This window comes from Danio rerio, chromosome 17 (assembly GCF_049306965.1).
Source record: "Danio rerio strain Tuebingen ecotype United States chromosome 17, GRCz12tu, whole genome shotgun sequence".
NCBI classification, from domain to species: domain Eukaryota; kingdom Metazoa; phylum Chordata; class Actinopteri; order Cypriniformes; family Danionidae; genus Danio; species Danio rerio.
The window spans coordinates 43502067-43517955 of record NC_133192.1 but is presented as its reverse complement, the minus strand read 5'-3'; positions in this window follow the sequence as shown (position 1 = coordinate 43517955).

Genomic DNA, 15889 nt, shown 5'->3' with positions numbered 1-15889 from the left:
TGACATACGCGTAAATGTGAAGCAGCATAGTCGCGTTTTTCACTTGGAGTTGTAGAAAAAAATGAAAAAGATAAAATCATTCTAAACCATTTCTGTGTTCAAAAGATTTTGCTACAACAAGATAAAGACACAGAATTCATAATTAAAGCTGTCTGTTTCCTTTTTTGTCTCCTTGTCTTTCAGCCTTCCAGGTTTTGTGCATTTCTTTCTTATATATCTAACTGATTTTTGTCTTACTCACGTCATTACAATTAGGGATTTCATTCTCTCCAGAAAATTCACACAGCAAGATGTACTTATTAATGAATATACTCCAAGGGTGATTCCTCAAAGATTAGATGAATGCACTCTAGGGGTGCACAAAAACTAATTAAGTGACTGTAGTAGTCATAAAACATTAAAATAAGACACATGGCCTACTGAGATGCAAACACTTTCCATGACTGAGATGCATGCATTTTCCATCATTTTGCTTGCTGCCTCAGATACCACCTCCCTTAGAGTTTCATTTATGCTTTACACATTTAATTAGGCATGTTGTCATGGTCTATAGTTATTTAAAGGGATATACTGTAGATTGAGCATTTAAAATTGCTCAGTGTTTTTATTTTGAAGTCTAACAACAAAACACATTTTGTACCTAAATTCCTCAACACAGGCTCATTGTGAAAACGTACCCCTGTATACATTTCTGGAGAGTGTGAATTATGTAGTCAGAGCTATGTATTGCTACATTTCATCTGTAAAACAAACGCTACGGGGTGGTATGATGCCACCAATGGCGTCTGTTTCTTTTCACGTTACCAGCTGACCGCTTACCTCCATGTTGGATGGCTTTTCCACTATTACCAGTTTGTCTAGTTGCTTATCATGTACGTCGACGATCTTGAGAAGCATAGAGGAGTTGACTGCCACAACAGGGTTCGAGTCAGGCGAAGAATGGTTCCAGAAAGCAGGCAAAACAGAAACACAAGATAAAAAATTAAAGGCTACTATGTTAGGTGTACAATCTGACACAATGACACAAATAAAAATAAAGCGTCTTTATTTTGGTCTCTTGTCAAGACAAGATTTAAAACGGTAGGGATTAAGCCAAAGGAAGGTTGTATAACCCGTATTTGTATCCACAATCTTACTTTATCTATCTTGGATTTCATACCTGGAGCATTTGATGTCATGTACCTCACACATATGACATGCGTAAGGGGTTTCCCCTTGTCACATCCTCGGCTCATTCCTGCTCCTCCTATCAACGCTCTCCCTCACAAACCACCTCTCACCAATCCCGCGAACCATCACTAGCCTTCTAATAATCTGCACCTGTTCCCCAAATCAAAGGACACTAAATAAACCTATCTCATTCTTCCATTGATCAGCCGGTATCAAAGTTGGATGGTTCTCTTCACCTTCGTTCCTTCGTCAACTATTCTTCTTCCATGGATGTCTACTTTGTGTCTTTGGATCCTTAAGCAACTGAATAATAGAAGTGATTATACAATTATGTTGTTTACCTGAAGATCTACCAATTACCTAATAAACTATGTGTTTGAATATCTTAAGATGTTTACCATGTGAGCAGTTGATGAGATTGCTAACAGCCTTGACACCACTCTCCTGCTTAAGCTGCGGTCACAATAGAGTTTGAGCTTGCGAAATTCTGTCGTACAGCACTGCGAAAAGGGGCGGGATTAAACAAGATGATTAGACATTTAAAAAGTGAACGAATGCTCCATATTTTAAATTTCTGCCCAGAGTGGTCATGTTTTGATCCTCGATGGGTCTCAAGCAATCAAGTGATGCAATTTCGCAGGTCAGAGTTCACCAAGCTTAAACTATGCACCGCAGCAACCTGCGAAACTTGACGCAAGACCCTGTTTTTCTGGAATGGCGCATTCGCATTCGTATGAATGGAAGTCTATGGGAGGAAAAGCCCAGTGTGACCGCAGCTTTACTCGCTAATCTTTCTTGTCTACCAGCATGACACCCCTACCGTAATAGACCTAAAACACTAATTACCGTAAAACTTGTTAATGGCAAGCAGGGAAGTGTTTTCTTTTAGTAACTGCAGAGAAAAAGTTAAGCAAAATTATTTATCAGTTTGAGGCACATCGTGATACCGGCCATAGATGTAAAGTAAAAATAATGTCTTTCAATCTAGTCACCTCCCGCGGCCATCACCCTGGCACCAATCGCCATCATTGTAAGCTGCTTGCTTTTCTGTCTGTTCTATTGCTTCATTTGTAAGATGTTTGCTCACACTTTTTACAGTCAGAAGCACTTGAAATGCATGAAATGCCCAATTGGCGCCACAGAATGTCTAATCGCATCTTTGCATTGACTTCACAAGCAAATCACTCACGCTTCATCCACAAATACTTACTGCACAGGCTGAAACTATCTGCCCCAACCCACCCCTCCATGTATGTAATGATTGTGAGGGCCAGGGTGAGGAAAAAAAAAATAGGTGGTCTGAATAACAAGGTGAGAACGTGGTAAGACCTGAAAATGTGGTAAAAATCAGGCTGCAGCAAGACATTTCCTTTTCTGGATTCCTTTTGAAAACACTCTCGGTTGGGTTTAGGAAAGGGGGTGATCGGGTCAATCAGTGCTTTTGAAAACACTATTGGTTGCGTTTTGGTCGGTCAGTCAATCGACAATGGCCTCTGGTGGATTTCCACAAGAACAGCAGCCACGAATGGCACTTGCGAGAGAAATTTGAGATTTGAAAATGCATATACAGCAACCTCTGGTGGATTTGCGAAAACAAAATCTGCAAAATAACATACCTCCATACGAAGGGGTCCATACGAGTCTGGGCTGAAAAGGGCCAGGGATATAAAAAGTCAAGAATACAGAAAAAATAAAATTAAAAAGACAGAATAAACTACCCCAGAAAAGTAATCTAGATATAGCATTCAATAAATTGCATATACATTTAAATGCTTTCCCATGTATCATTATATACACCCACTGTAAAGTTGACAGGAAACTGAATCATTGCAAATGTAAAACAATTCCAAATGCTTAAATGTGATGAAGTGCATTTGCATTTAATTTATTTTATAATCATTGATTCACTTTCTAAAAACACTAACATATTGACTTCTCCAGCATTTTGTGCTTTAGCTTAAGATGCTAAACCAAATACCAAATGGCACATCTAAAACATTATTTAATACATCATTTTGAACTATTCATTTAAGATTGTGAACTAAAACAGAAAATGATTTAAACTTTGAAGATTATACTCAAAGGCATTTTTTTTTCTAAAGACTGCACATCAGTGACCTTTATGAAAAATAATATGCCATGACGTCCTTTCAAACCAGCAGGTTGTACAGTTTCAGCACTTTTCTGGCAGTTGGGGAGATTAAAATGGGAAAGAGGTCTTGGTAAAAGGATATGCATGAACATGAGATATTCACCCCAGATTAGAACAAGGTCTCTTCTCACCGCTTAATCGGGGTCCTAAATGTCCACTCACGTCAGCACTGCCCTTCTTACCGGGAAGGAGACGCTTGCAGGCCAGGCCATCGAAAAAGACTTCAACGCATGTAATCTGTAGGATAATAAGATTAACAATACTTCACATGGTTATAATCTTTACAAACAGCATTCAGATAGATTATCTGGGTTGTGCAGGACATCGAGTCCAATTTATAGTTGCAGCAGATGGATGTGTCTCCGTATTTCATGCTTCTTTATTGTACTTGGCAACGTATTGCATAGTACACATTTCAGTTTACTTGAAGTATTCTCTGGTGTTCTTCATGAAGGGTTTGTTGTGCTGACCTTAGCAACGTTTTGACATATTTCACATATTTGGGGCATTTACCCCAGACTACTGGATCTCAGTGGATACAATGTTTAGATCGTCACTCAAAAGTTATGTTGTTCCCGAGCACTGCTTGACAGCTTGAGTAAGGTCAATACAGTAAACAAGAGATTGCACTGGCTGTAAGAAAGAGGTAATTTAGGTGCAAGCCAATAAGAAGCTTGTACCACTATCTGTATTACGCTCAAAGTGCTAGTGTGTCATACTAGAGTAAATGGCTTGTGGAGAAAGAGAGACAAAATAATCTAAATTAAACAACATCATTGGTTTAATTTCTTTATAAACCAATAAGTTAGACAATTGCATACCTATGTTTAAGGTCATTGCTAACCATCTGCTCTACCTACCGAATACTGTGTATTATATTGCTCAGATTAACCCTTGTCAGATCGTAGGAGGTCAGCATTTCTTTAAAAAGGCTGCCATGTGTTCCAAGTCAAGAGAAATGTCAACATTACCTAAGGTTACATTAACATCAGCTTAGCTTCACCTGTTTGTGAAAGCATTTATTTAGTGCACACTAGTACACTAGTTCTCATTTGGAAAATCATTAAAACAGAAGAGGACTGCTGCAAGTGTATTGAATTTGGTACACGTTTGTACATATTTGGTGTACAAAAGTTGTCTTAGGGCTAAATTTTAACAACCAATCTTGATTTTAAAGATTGGTAACATCCATACCTGCCAATATTTGTCTCAGAAAATCTGGAAGACCAGGGGGAGGGGAAGGGGATGTTCAGGGTGAGGTCTCTGAATAACACTGTTGAGAACCGGAATAGGAAAGTAACTGTACTGTGGTGTTAGTATCTGTATCATGGACCTGGTTTTGGGTGTTGCAGTGACTGCTGGTGCTGTTGGTGACCCGAGGGTGTTGGAGATGGGTGTTGGCAGGTATGGTAATGTCACTATCACATCTGCCACGTGTGACAGACACTGGAGAAAGGAGTGCAGTTCTAAATGCAGATATTAGAAGAATGGTCGGGCAAGCGATGGTCAAAATAAGGGCAAACAGATGTATACAGGAAATCCAGAGTCATGGACAATTAACATGTGAATGGTCAAAGGCAGGCAGAGGACAGGAATATACAATAAAACAAAACAAGGTACACTAAAAGGTAAGGAAAAGAAAATGCATCATAATGCTCACAGTACATTAAAACAAAACTCAGCACTGATGACCTGATTGATGGTTTATGCCTGCTTCATTCCGGATGTCATTCTGACATAATGATATTGTGTAATCCTATAATGTCTGCAAATGATGAAGCCACTGACAATATGCAAAATTATGAAATCCCTTTGAATGCATTTGCAGCTGTGCACTTTCCGCGCTTACATTTACATGTCAAGACCACGTGCACTCGATGTACATTATAAATAAAGTCAGGATGTACATTCGTTATTATCCTCTGCAAGTCATCTGTCCTGATGTCTTCATTTATTCAGTGCTACATCCTGCAATGTAGCACCTGAAATGTAATACCTGAAATTGTCATGAAATTGTTTAGATGAAAATGCCAAGTTATAAACATATATTTAATAATTAATTAATCCACTAAAAGCATGTTCTCCCTGCATTCACGTGGGTTTCCTCTGGGTGCTCTGGTTTCCCCCACAGCCAAAAGACATGCTTAACACTGTTAAATTGCTAAACATTTAAACTGATAAATAAATAAAAATGTAACTTAAATTGTGTGGACAATATCAAATATGTATATAAATAATTTTCTATTATTACTTATTATTTTAACACACACACACTTACTCACTCACGCATGCACGCACACACACACACACACACATACACGTCTATGCTACCAAGAGGGGACCGTCGCTCTATACAGGCCAAGAGGGGACCAGGGTTTCTGCTCATTTTAATAAAATAAAAATCACATACAAAATTTTCTTTTAAGGTCTTTTTTCATAATATAACTGAAAATAAGTATTTTAATTTTTTTTTAAAACACATGCCAAGTGGGGACCTGAAGCTCTGGGCGACATCTACCTATCCAGCAGGGGACCTTCATAGACTGCAGAGACACTGAGTGTGAAACACACAGACTGCTGGAACACAGACTCTAAACTCACAATCTGACTTTATTTACATGCTTAACTCTAACATTTTAAACATTTATATATTATTACATATTGTAATAGTGACATTAAAACCTAAATAATTGAGTTTAATCTGCATAAATTGTTTGTTATATATGTGCATATATATCAGTATATATATATATATATATATATATATATATATATATATATATATATATATATATATATATATATATATATATATATATATATATATACTGCTCAATTTAAATGAGTACACACATTTAATCAACATCTTAGTGAATATTGACAATATGCACTCCTGTATTTTTACTAAAACACACACCAAGTGGGGACCTGAAGCTCTGAGTGTGTCTACCTATCCTTTAGAGACTGCTGGAACACAGACATTAACTCACAATCTGACATTATTTAATGCTAAACTCTAAAACCTTTTTAAAACTTTTAACATTTATATATTATTATTATTATTATTATTTATATATTATATATATATATTAACACACACACACACACACACACACACACACACACACACAGTTGAAGTCAGAATTATTAGCCCCCTTTGATTTTTTTTTCTTCTTTTTTTAAATATTTCCCAAATGACATTTAACAGAGCAAGGACATTTCCACAGTATGTCTGATAAATGTATTTTTTTTTATTCTGGAGAAAGTTTGATTTTTTTTCTGTTTCAGTATGAATAAAAGAAGTTTTTAATTTTTAACCATTTTAGAGTCAAAATCATTAGCCCATTTAAGCTATATATATATATATATATATATATATATATATATATATATATATATATATATATTTTTTTTTTTTTTTTTTTTTTGATAGTCAACAGAACAAATCATGATTATACAATAACTTGCCTTATTCCCCTATCCTGCCTAGTTAACCTAATTGACCTAGTTAAGCCTTTAAATGTCACTTTAAGCTGTATAGAAGTGTCTTGAAAAGTATGTAGTCAAATATTATTTACTGTCATCATGGCAAAGATAAATTAAAGCAGTTATTAGAAATGAGTTATTAAAACTATTATGTTTAGAAATGTGTTACAACAGAAATTGTTGAAAAAAATCAACAAGGGGGCTAATAATGGGGTGCATGACAAGATATGTAGTCCATATAATGGCAAAGACTGGCATATAATTCTTTAGCGATCTGTTTACCAAGAATTTGCAGCTGCCAGATCGATGGTGATCATAACATCAACCCCCACACAATGTGTTAAAATACCCAAAATTGCTATCGATGCCCCTGCTGCTAGCTATAAAACCACAATTACATTACAAGGGAATTTTTGACCTTCAGAGCAAATGGAAAATACAGTATTCTAAGACCACATAAAATATTTAGACCTCGCTTAATTCTCAGTGTTAATAACAAGGCATGCCCTACTGAACTGATGCAGTAATTTGACAGAAGTGTATACAATATATCAGTCTATTGTGTTAGCAGTTGTGAAGACCTTTGGGGTAAAGACCTGTGAGTCTACCTGCAGAAAAAGCACTTGAACACTCATCTATTTTACATCCACACTGTTATTAGCACCTACAAATCCCATGTCTCACAAGGCAGGCTACACAAGCTTAAAAAACTTTGCATTTTGCCCACCTCCTCAGATAATTCATATTCATTTAAAATTGGTCTTTGGAACGGCCAGTCTTTTGGGAACAAAGCAGACTTCATTACAGCTCTCACTACTCATTCTAATTGCAATTGCCTGGCTCTAATTGAAACCTGGATTAAACTGTATACTGCCACACCTGCAGCTCTCTTCAGCAGTTTAACTTTTTCCCAGACGGAGAGATGAGGGCCCTCATTTGCTTCTATCTAAACTACATTCCAATCTAATTCTTTAAGCCCTTTGCTCGCTAACTTTCCTCTGTCTCATTAATTCGAATAAACGCCATTGATTACGTTACACAAGTGTCCACTACTGGCAGAGCATCTGAATGGTTTTGAACTACTCTGTTGTGTGATGTCACAATCGCATTGCATTCTAGGACATGCAGGTGCTGGAGTGTACACATGAAGAAGACTTACTTCTTCTGTCAAAATCAAGGGACTGATGGTATGTCCATGCAAGCTTACCTAGTTCACTTGGCAAAATGGAACAAACTTAAAAATGATGGCAGGGAATCTCATAAGGTGAACTGCTTGGGACAGTCTACAAGTGTCTAAAAAAGTAGCCCTAACCATTGGAAACTTAATCTGTCATCATTGAAATTCGATACATCCTGACCCAACTAGCATCTTGGAGTGTTACTCTGAACATTGACTTTTAACACTCTGCTTGTCTCCTTCAATCTGAAGAGAGTATCAACCTCGTCTACTCCCAAATCTGGTAAAATTTTCCTCCTTATTCTAATCTTAAATCTTATTCTTGAGACATCTTACTCACCTCCATATATTACATTCCATACAACACAGGCTCATTCTGAAAGTTAGTCCTGTGGACATTTCTTAAGACCGCAAATCATGTAGTCGGAGGAACGTATGGCTGCATTTCATTTAAGCAAATGATACAGGTCAGTATGACGTCGTTCCTTTTCGCACTTACCGGCTGACCGCTTACCACCGTGTGGAGGGCTTTCCCGCTGTACGTCGACGGACTTGAGACACAGAGAGGAGTTGACGACCGAGTTCGATTCCGGAGAAGAGCAGTTCCAGGATTCAGGCAAGACAAAAATAGAATCCAAAATTCCGAAAACTTGGTAAAAATCAGATGAGGGCTTTTTTTTTTTCTTAACGACTTTTGTAAATTGTTAGCTGGGTTTAGGGAAGTAAGTGGGTGGGCAGGTCAATCAGTAAAATTGGTTGGGTTTAGGTAAGGAGGAGGGTGGGTCAGTTGATTGGCCCAGTCAATCAGTCAGTCAGACGGACAGTCGACAGCAGCCTCTGGTGGGTTTACGTGAGAACAGCGCAGGCGCAAATGGCACTCGCAAGAGACATTTTGAGGAATGAAAAAGTGCACACAGCACGTGTATTTGTGAAAACAAATACTGCAAAAATATGTAACTCCTGGGATACTGGGACATTCCCTGTTACATTCAAGAATGCTCAGACATCTCCACTGCTTATAACATAACCTCAAACCCAGCTACCATAGGCAAATACAGACCATTGTCCCTCCTGCCATTTACTTTAAAACATCAAAATGTGTTGTCTTTAACCAAGTGTCTACCTTTTTCAATCAGAACAGTCTGCTAGACAATACTAAGTCTGATTTTAAGACTCTCAGAAAGGAAGCCCTGAGACCCGTAAGTGTTAAATACAAACACTCAGTACTCATCAACCTTGAACTCTAACAAACCATTGATTTACTTTTCTAGTGCGACCACTCTGTGGTATTCATTTGTGTCTTTACTTGTTTGTGAAAATACTTTTTTTAAAAAGGCAAATTTTAATCAGTATGTTCATTGATTGACTGATTTTCTTTTTCCTGTCGTCAACAATTGATTAACTTAAAGAACAAAGCAGATCCTGGGGGTTAATTATAACTCGAAACCCCCTTTTCAAAAAAAAAAAAAACTTTGTGGGCTATATGCGCGGAGAGTTTTTCAACCACAGATAAACTTCCAGAGATTTAATGTGACTCTTTTCAATTTCATAAGGTTCTTTTTACAGCATAGATAATGTAATTTTATCAAAACAGCCAGTTAAATAGATGTAAACATTCATTTAGTTGTTCAAGTGTAAAATTAAATGGTAGACCATTTAAACACAAGCACAGCTGAAGGCAAGTTTTGGAAATTCATTAAAAATACTGTGGTAAAATAAATTTCTGTATTTTAAAGACTTGGCACCAGACAATGGAATTTATTGCCTTGTTTTTAGTCCAGTGCGAGACATAATTTGTTATTGTATTTGAACAAATTAGATCTTAAACATGGTGGGCCCTATCATACACCCGGTACAATACGGCGCAAAGTGTGACGCAATTGTTGTTTGCTAGTTTCAGCTTGACGCAAGAGTCATTTTGGCATTTTGCACCACGCTGTTTAAATAGCAAATGCATTTGCGGTCATACAGTATTTGCGCCCATAGGCGTTCAGGTCTAAAAAATTAGGCGAATAAACGCACATTGCTGGCACGTTGCTATTTAAAGGAACTATAATAGACTGTTCAATATACCAGATTAAAGCAGGTCTATAGTCCAGCAGAGTGCGTTAGTTGTGCGCCTTGCTTACACACTGCTTAATACACACAGGGTGTACAGCATTACGCAAATATCATTACATATGAAAAATAATTAAAGGATTAAAATATTTTATAAATTATTATTTTCTAGCCTACAAAAATATATAAACCCTAATTTCATGCCTTCTTCGTCTCGGGGGGCTTTTTTCAGTTTATTCATAACAATTTGATTTTGTATAATGTTATTGTTAGTAGTAGCAGTATTATTTATTACATGCAGATTTATATTTGTTTTATTAAAAACAAGCTTAGATTTGCCCACCTGTCAGGTTTTAGACCATATGGGGCACAGCATGTGTATTTGGATATAACTCAGGTTTTTGAACACACTTCGTTATTATTGTTCATTTATTCATTTGCTGGAAAATAGAACTGGATTTAGAAATAGTTTTGAAACAAATTTTTGTGCTTAACAAACTAAATAAATTTTGCATAGGCTAATAGATGTCTGTGCATACAACACGTTTCCCTATCCACGAGAGTGAAAGTGAAAGAAAAGAATGAGGAGGCTCATCTCTCATTCTTGTCTGTAGATGCTCTGTTTAACTGTTTCTCACTAGTGAAGCATTCAGTTTTTCCACTGACAAAGTCCACAATGTAAATAGAAAATGTGCTATGGCAAGACGCATCTGACTCCTAAAGGGGATGGGAAATTAAACTCTGATTGGTTTATTCTGAAAACACACATATAACTCATTAAGAGAGTAAGCTGAACCCTGTTAGACCATGTGTCACGGCGCAAAGTGTATTTTTCCATCCTTAAAATAGTAAAAGTATATTCAGATACGCCCTTAATGTTTGCACATGGATCGTCAAAATAGAGCTCGGTGAGTTTATAATGGCATGACAGTTCACCAGAAGTGCCTATAAAATAACTTGACTTCTAGTTGATCATTTGTAAAAGAGGCAGAAGGTAGATATTACCAGAGATGTATAGTAACGAAGTAGAACTACTTTACTACTGTACTTAAGTGCTAAAAGGCAGTATCTGTACTTTACTGGAGTATTATTTTTTTCACTTTTACTTAAGTACATATTTTCCATGAGTTTAATACTTTTACTCCGATAGATTTTTTATGTGCTGCATCGTTACTCGTTACTAGGGGTGTCAAAATTATCGATATCAGTTTAGTAATAGATGATAACCGGTTATTACGTGATGACTTCATTTATCTCCTATGCGCGATGTCACAATACTATGGCGGAGGACGGAGGCGCGAGGGCGAGTGAAGGCAGTACAGCACATGAGCCGCTATTTCACTATTAGGGAGAAATATTGTAAAACTTCATCTCTGCCTCTCTCTTTCTCACTTTGGACATTTGACCCGCTGGCCTGTTTGAAAGGTAACTTTTCCTCTCTTCTTGGCTGTTAAAGCTGTGGATCCATCCAGACACGAGCGTGCCTGATGTGCAAGTTTTCTCCACTGTGTCTATTACCTGTGACAACCGCGTATTCTTCCCGCCATGGCTGAACAGCGCTTCATTTCTAAAGCCCTTTCTGTTGAGCAGGTGAAGAATAACCAATCATAAGACCTTGTCTGTCAGTGCTCAAAAAGCAGGGGGGATAATATTGACATTAGTTTATTTGCTGTAAATGCTCATACTGTCTTCTGTGCTCCTGAGTTTAGTTTGATACATTCAGAAAGAGTGTTTTCTTTGAGCAGGTCAAATTAAGTGCACAGTTCGTATATCTGACTGCTGTATTAAAGAACAAAATTTTATAACAAAAAACCCTTTTACTGTCACACCAAGAAAAAAGAAATAGAATTTTTTATTTTTTTTATTGCATTTCTTAAGTCCTAATGTAGCTTGTTAACACAATCAATGCATTTTTTTCTCAACACATCCCATAAATTCTAAAATATCAGCCTCTACCAAATTGTTAGGATGTTGGTTTATGGTAAAAGCACCAGAATTAATAAATATACTACAGAAAATACGAAGTGTAAGACCAATTTATTTAAAAATATAATCACAATAAAAAAATTGAAAACTAAATCATAGCCATAAGCCATAAAATATTACAGATTTTCATTTAACACAGTAATATACATGCTTTCCTGTTTTTTTTTTTTTTGTTGTTGTTTTTTTTTTTTACAATAAAATCAGAAGTTTGCTTGTTTAGTTTAGTTTCACGAGTGCTTCCAGATGACAGAACGTTCGAGGTTACTAAAGTAACCCTTCGTTCCCCGAGGAGGGGAACGGAAGCACTATAAGTGGATTTGATTTGTAAAATCCACGCATTGGGAGGATTCGGATCAGAAGCCGCTTGTCTGGAGAGTATTGAACGGGCCAATGAATGAAATTAATTGGCAGCGTAAGCTTGCGCAGGTGTGCGACATCTGCAATTATCTCAGCATATAAGCACACCTGAAGCCAGCAGACGCCATCCTTTTAAGCTGAAGAGACTTTCAAACAGCTAAGAGACAGTCATTATGGCGACGGAGTATAGTGCTTCCGTTCCCCTCCTCGGGGAACGAAGGGTTACTTTAGTAACCTCGAACGTTCCCCTTCGGGGGGAACTTCAGCACTATAAGTGGATTTGATTTGTAAAATCCACGCATTGGGAGCCCATTGAAAGCGCCACAATGACTGCACCTTACCAACACCCCCGATGAGGAGATAGTCAAGCAAGCGTGACGCACCCACATCATGGGGGGCGCGGTCCTCCAACGTGTCCCTGGCCCTAATTTATCCTACTTCAACAGAAGTTTTACGGATTTAGATATATTTTTTGGGAAGTCGTGAGCATCTAGATAATTCTAGGAAATACGACAGTACGTTGGGAAGCGTGCAATCCCGATAGGGAGGACGCTGCGGAGGCCATCCGTTACCCAAGGGGGGGATAGATGGCAGAATTTACATATGGACTAGCCCTAAAAAGGGGGAGTACGCATAGCAAAAGAGTGGTTAGCGGAGAGGGAAGACACGGGTCCGCCCAGGGGGGGGGACTTAACCGTGGCGGAATAAGCATATGGGATCGCCTAGTGGGGATCACGCATAGCAGGCACCTATACCCAAAACGCGGGCTGACCAGCGGGCAGACCAGCGGGCAGACCTACAACGTAGTGGGCCAGCAAGTGACTCCTCCGCTGAGTCAGTGCTGGGGGCCACGGAGGAATCTGCAGGGCTCACCTGACGGGGAACTTTACTGACAGATAAAAAAGGCGCACGTACCTCCGTGTTAGGGAGAATGGCGCAGCAAGCGTGTTTCAACACCCTACCGAGTTGTCTCCTCAATCACCAAAGGGTTACCTAATACCCTTGAGGAAACCGGCTCCACTTGCAGATTGTAAAACCTTGCAAATGTGTTGGGTGTCGCCCAGCCCGCAGCTCTACAGATGTCTGTTAGAGAGGCGCCGCGTGCACGCGCCCAAGAGGATGCAACGCTCCGAGTGGAGTGTGCACGAACTCCCGGGGGACACGGCTGACCTCGACTCGAATAAGCGAGTGAAATGGCATCCACAATCCAGTGGGATAATCTTTGTTTTGATACGGCACTTCCCTGCTGCCGACCGCCATAACAGACAAAGAGCTGCTCAGATGATCTAAAATTCTGAGTACGGTCCACATAAATGCGCAGAGCGCGAACTGGACAAAGTAAAGAAAGGGCTGGGTCTGCCTCCTCCGGGGGCAGCGCTTGCAGGTTCACTACCTGATCTCTAAAGGGGGTGGTAGGAACCTTGGGCACATAACCGGGGCGGGGTCTCAGGATGACGTGAGAGTAATCCGGCCCGAATTCCAGGCACGAGTCACTGACCGAAAATGCCTCCAGGTCCCCGACCCTCTTGATGGAGGCCAACGCAACCAGCAGAGCTGTCTTCAGGGACAGAAATCTTAGAGATACTGATTCGAGTGGCTCAAAGGGATCGGATCGCAGACTCGTGAGAACGAGGGCGAGATCCCAAGAGGGCATGAGAGGGGGGCGAGATGGATTAATTCGCCTAGCACCCCTAAGGAACTGGATGACCAGGTTATGCTTTCCCACGGTGCCGCCAGCTACCGCGCTATGATAAGCGGAGATGGCGGCCACGTAAACCTTGAGAGTGGAGGGCGACAGCCTGCTGTCCAACTTCTCTTGAAGGAAAGAGAGCACAACACTAATCTGGCAATTTCGGGGGTCTTCTCTACGAGAGACGCACCATTCAGAAAATAGACTCCACTTCAGGGCGTAGGCGCGCCTCGTGGAGGGGGCTCTAGCCTGAGTGATGGTATTAACCACCGCAGTCGGTAGGTTACCTAAGTCTTCCTCGCGTCTAGGGACCACACGTGGAGGTTCCAAAGATCGGGGCGAGGGTGCCAGATGGTGCCCTGTCCCTGAGAGAGTAGGTCCTCTCTCAAAGGGATCCGCCAGGGGAGGGCCGTCGCGAGGAGTGAGAGCTCTGATATCCAGGTCCGGTTGGGCCAAAGGGGCGCAACTAGCAGAACCTGTTCCTCGTCCTCCCTGACCTTGCACAGAAACTGCGCGAGCAGGCTCACTGGGGGAAACGCATACTTGCGCATGCCCCGAGGCCAGCTGTGGGCCAGTGCATCCGTGCCGAGAGAGCCCTCGGTCAGGGAAAAAAACAACTGGCAGTGAGCGTTCTCGGGGGAAGCAAACAGATCGATCTGGGCCTCCCCGAATCGCGCCCATATCAGCTGAACAGACTCGGGGTGGAGTCTCCATTCTCCAGGACGTAACAGCTGTCGTGAGAGCGCATCGGCTGCACGATTGAGCGTGCCTGGGACGTGAATGGCGCGCAGCGATTTCAGCCGCGGGTGACTCCAGAGGAGCAGACGGCGGGCGAGCTGAGACATGCGGCGAGAGCGCATACCCCCCATGCGGTTGATATACGCCGCCGCCGCCATACTGTCCGTCCTGACCAGCACGTGTTGCCGCTCCAGCACCGGTAAAAAGCGGTGGAGAGCGAGGAACACTGCCAACAGCTCTAGGCGATTGATATGCCAATGCAGCTGGGCACCCTTCCAGAGGCCCGCAGCCGCATGCCCGCGACACACGGCCCCCCAACCCGTGTTGGAAGCGTCTGTTGAAACAACAACATGGCTGGACGCCTGTCCTAGAGGCACACCGGCCTGTAGGAACGAGGGGTCGTTCCAAGGGCTGAGGGCGCGGCGACACAGCGCAGTAACCGAGACCCGGTGTGTGCCCGCGTGCCATGCGCGTCTGGGGACCCGATCGTGAAGCCAGTGCTGAAGTGGTCTCATATGGAGCAACCCGAGCGGCGTGACGGCGGCTGCGGATGCCATATGCCCCAGGAGCCTCTGAAAGAACTTCAGTGGGACCACTAGTTTGCTGTCGAGCTCCCTCAGACAGTTCAGCAACAGGCGAGCGCGTTCCTCGGAGAGGTGCGCTACCATGGTGATCGAGTCCAGCTCCATGCCGAGAAAAGAAATCCTCTGCACGGGGGCGAGTTTGCTCTTTTCTCGGTTGACCTGAAGCCCCAGTAGGCGGAGATGCCGAAGCACCTTGTCCCTGTGCATAATCAATTGCTCCCGCGAGTGGGCTAAAATCAGCCAGTCGTCGAGATAATTGAGCATGCGAATGCCCGCGAGCCGAAGGGGCGCTAGGGCACCCTCCGCGAGTTTGGTGAAGACCCGCGGAGACAGAGAGAGCCCGAAGGGGAGGACCTTGTACTGCCACGCTCGACCCTCGAACGCAAACCGCAGAAATTGGCGGTGGCGTGGAAGAATGGAGACATGGAAATACGCGTCCTTCAGGTCTATGGCTGCAAACCAATCCCGAGGACGAACGCATTGGAGAATGC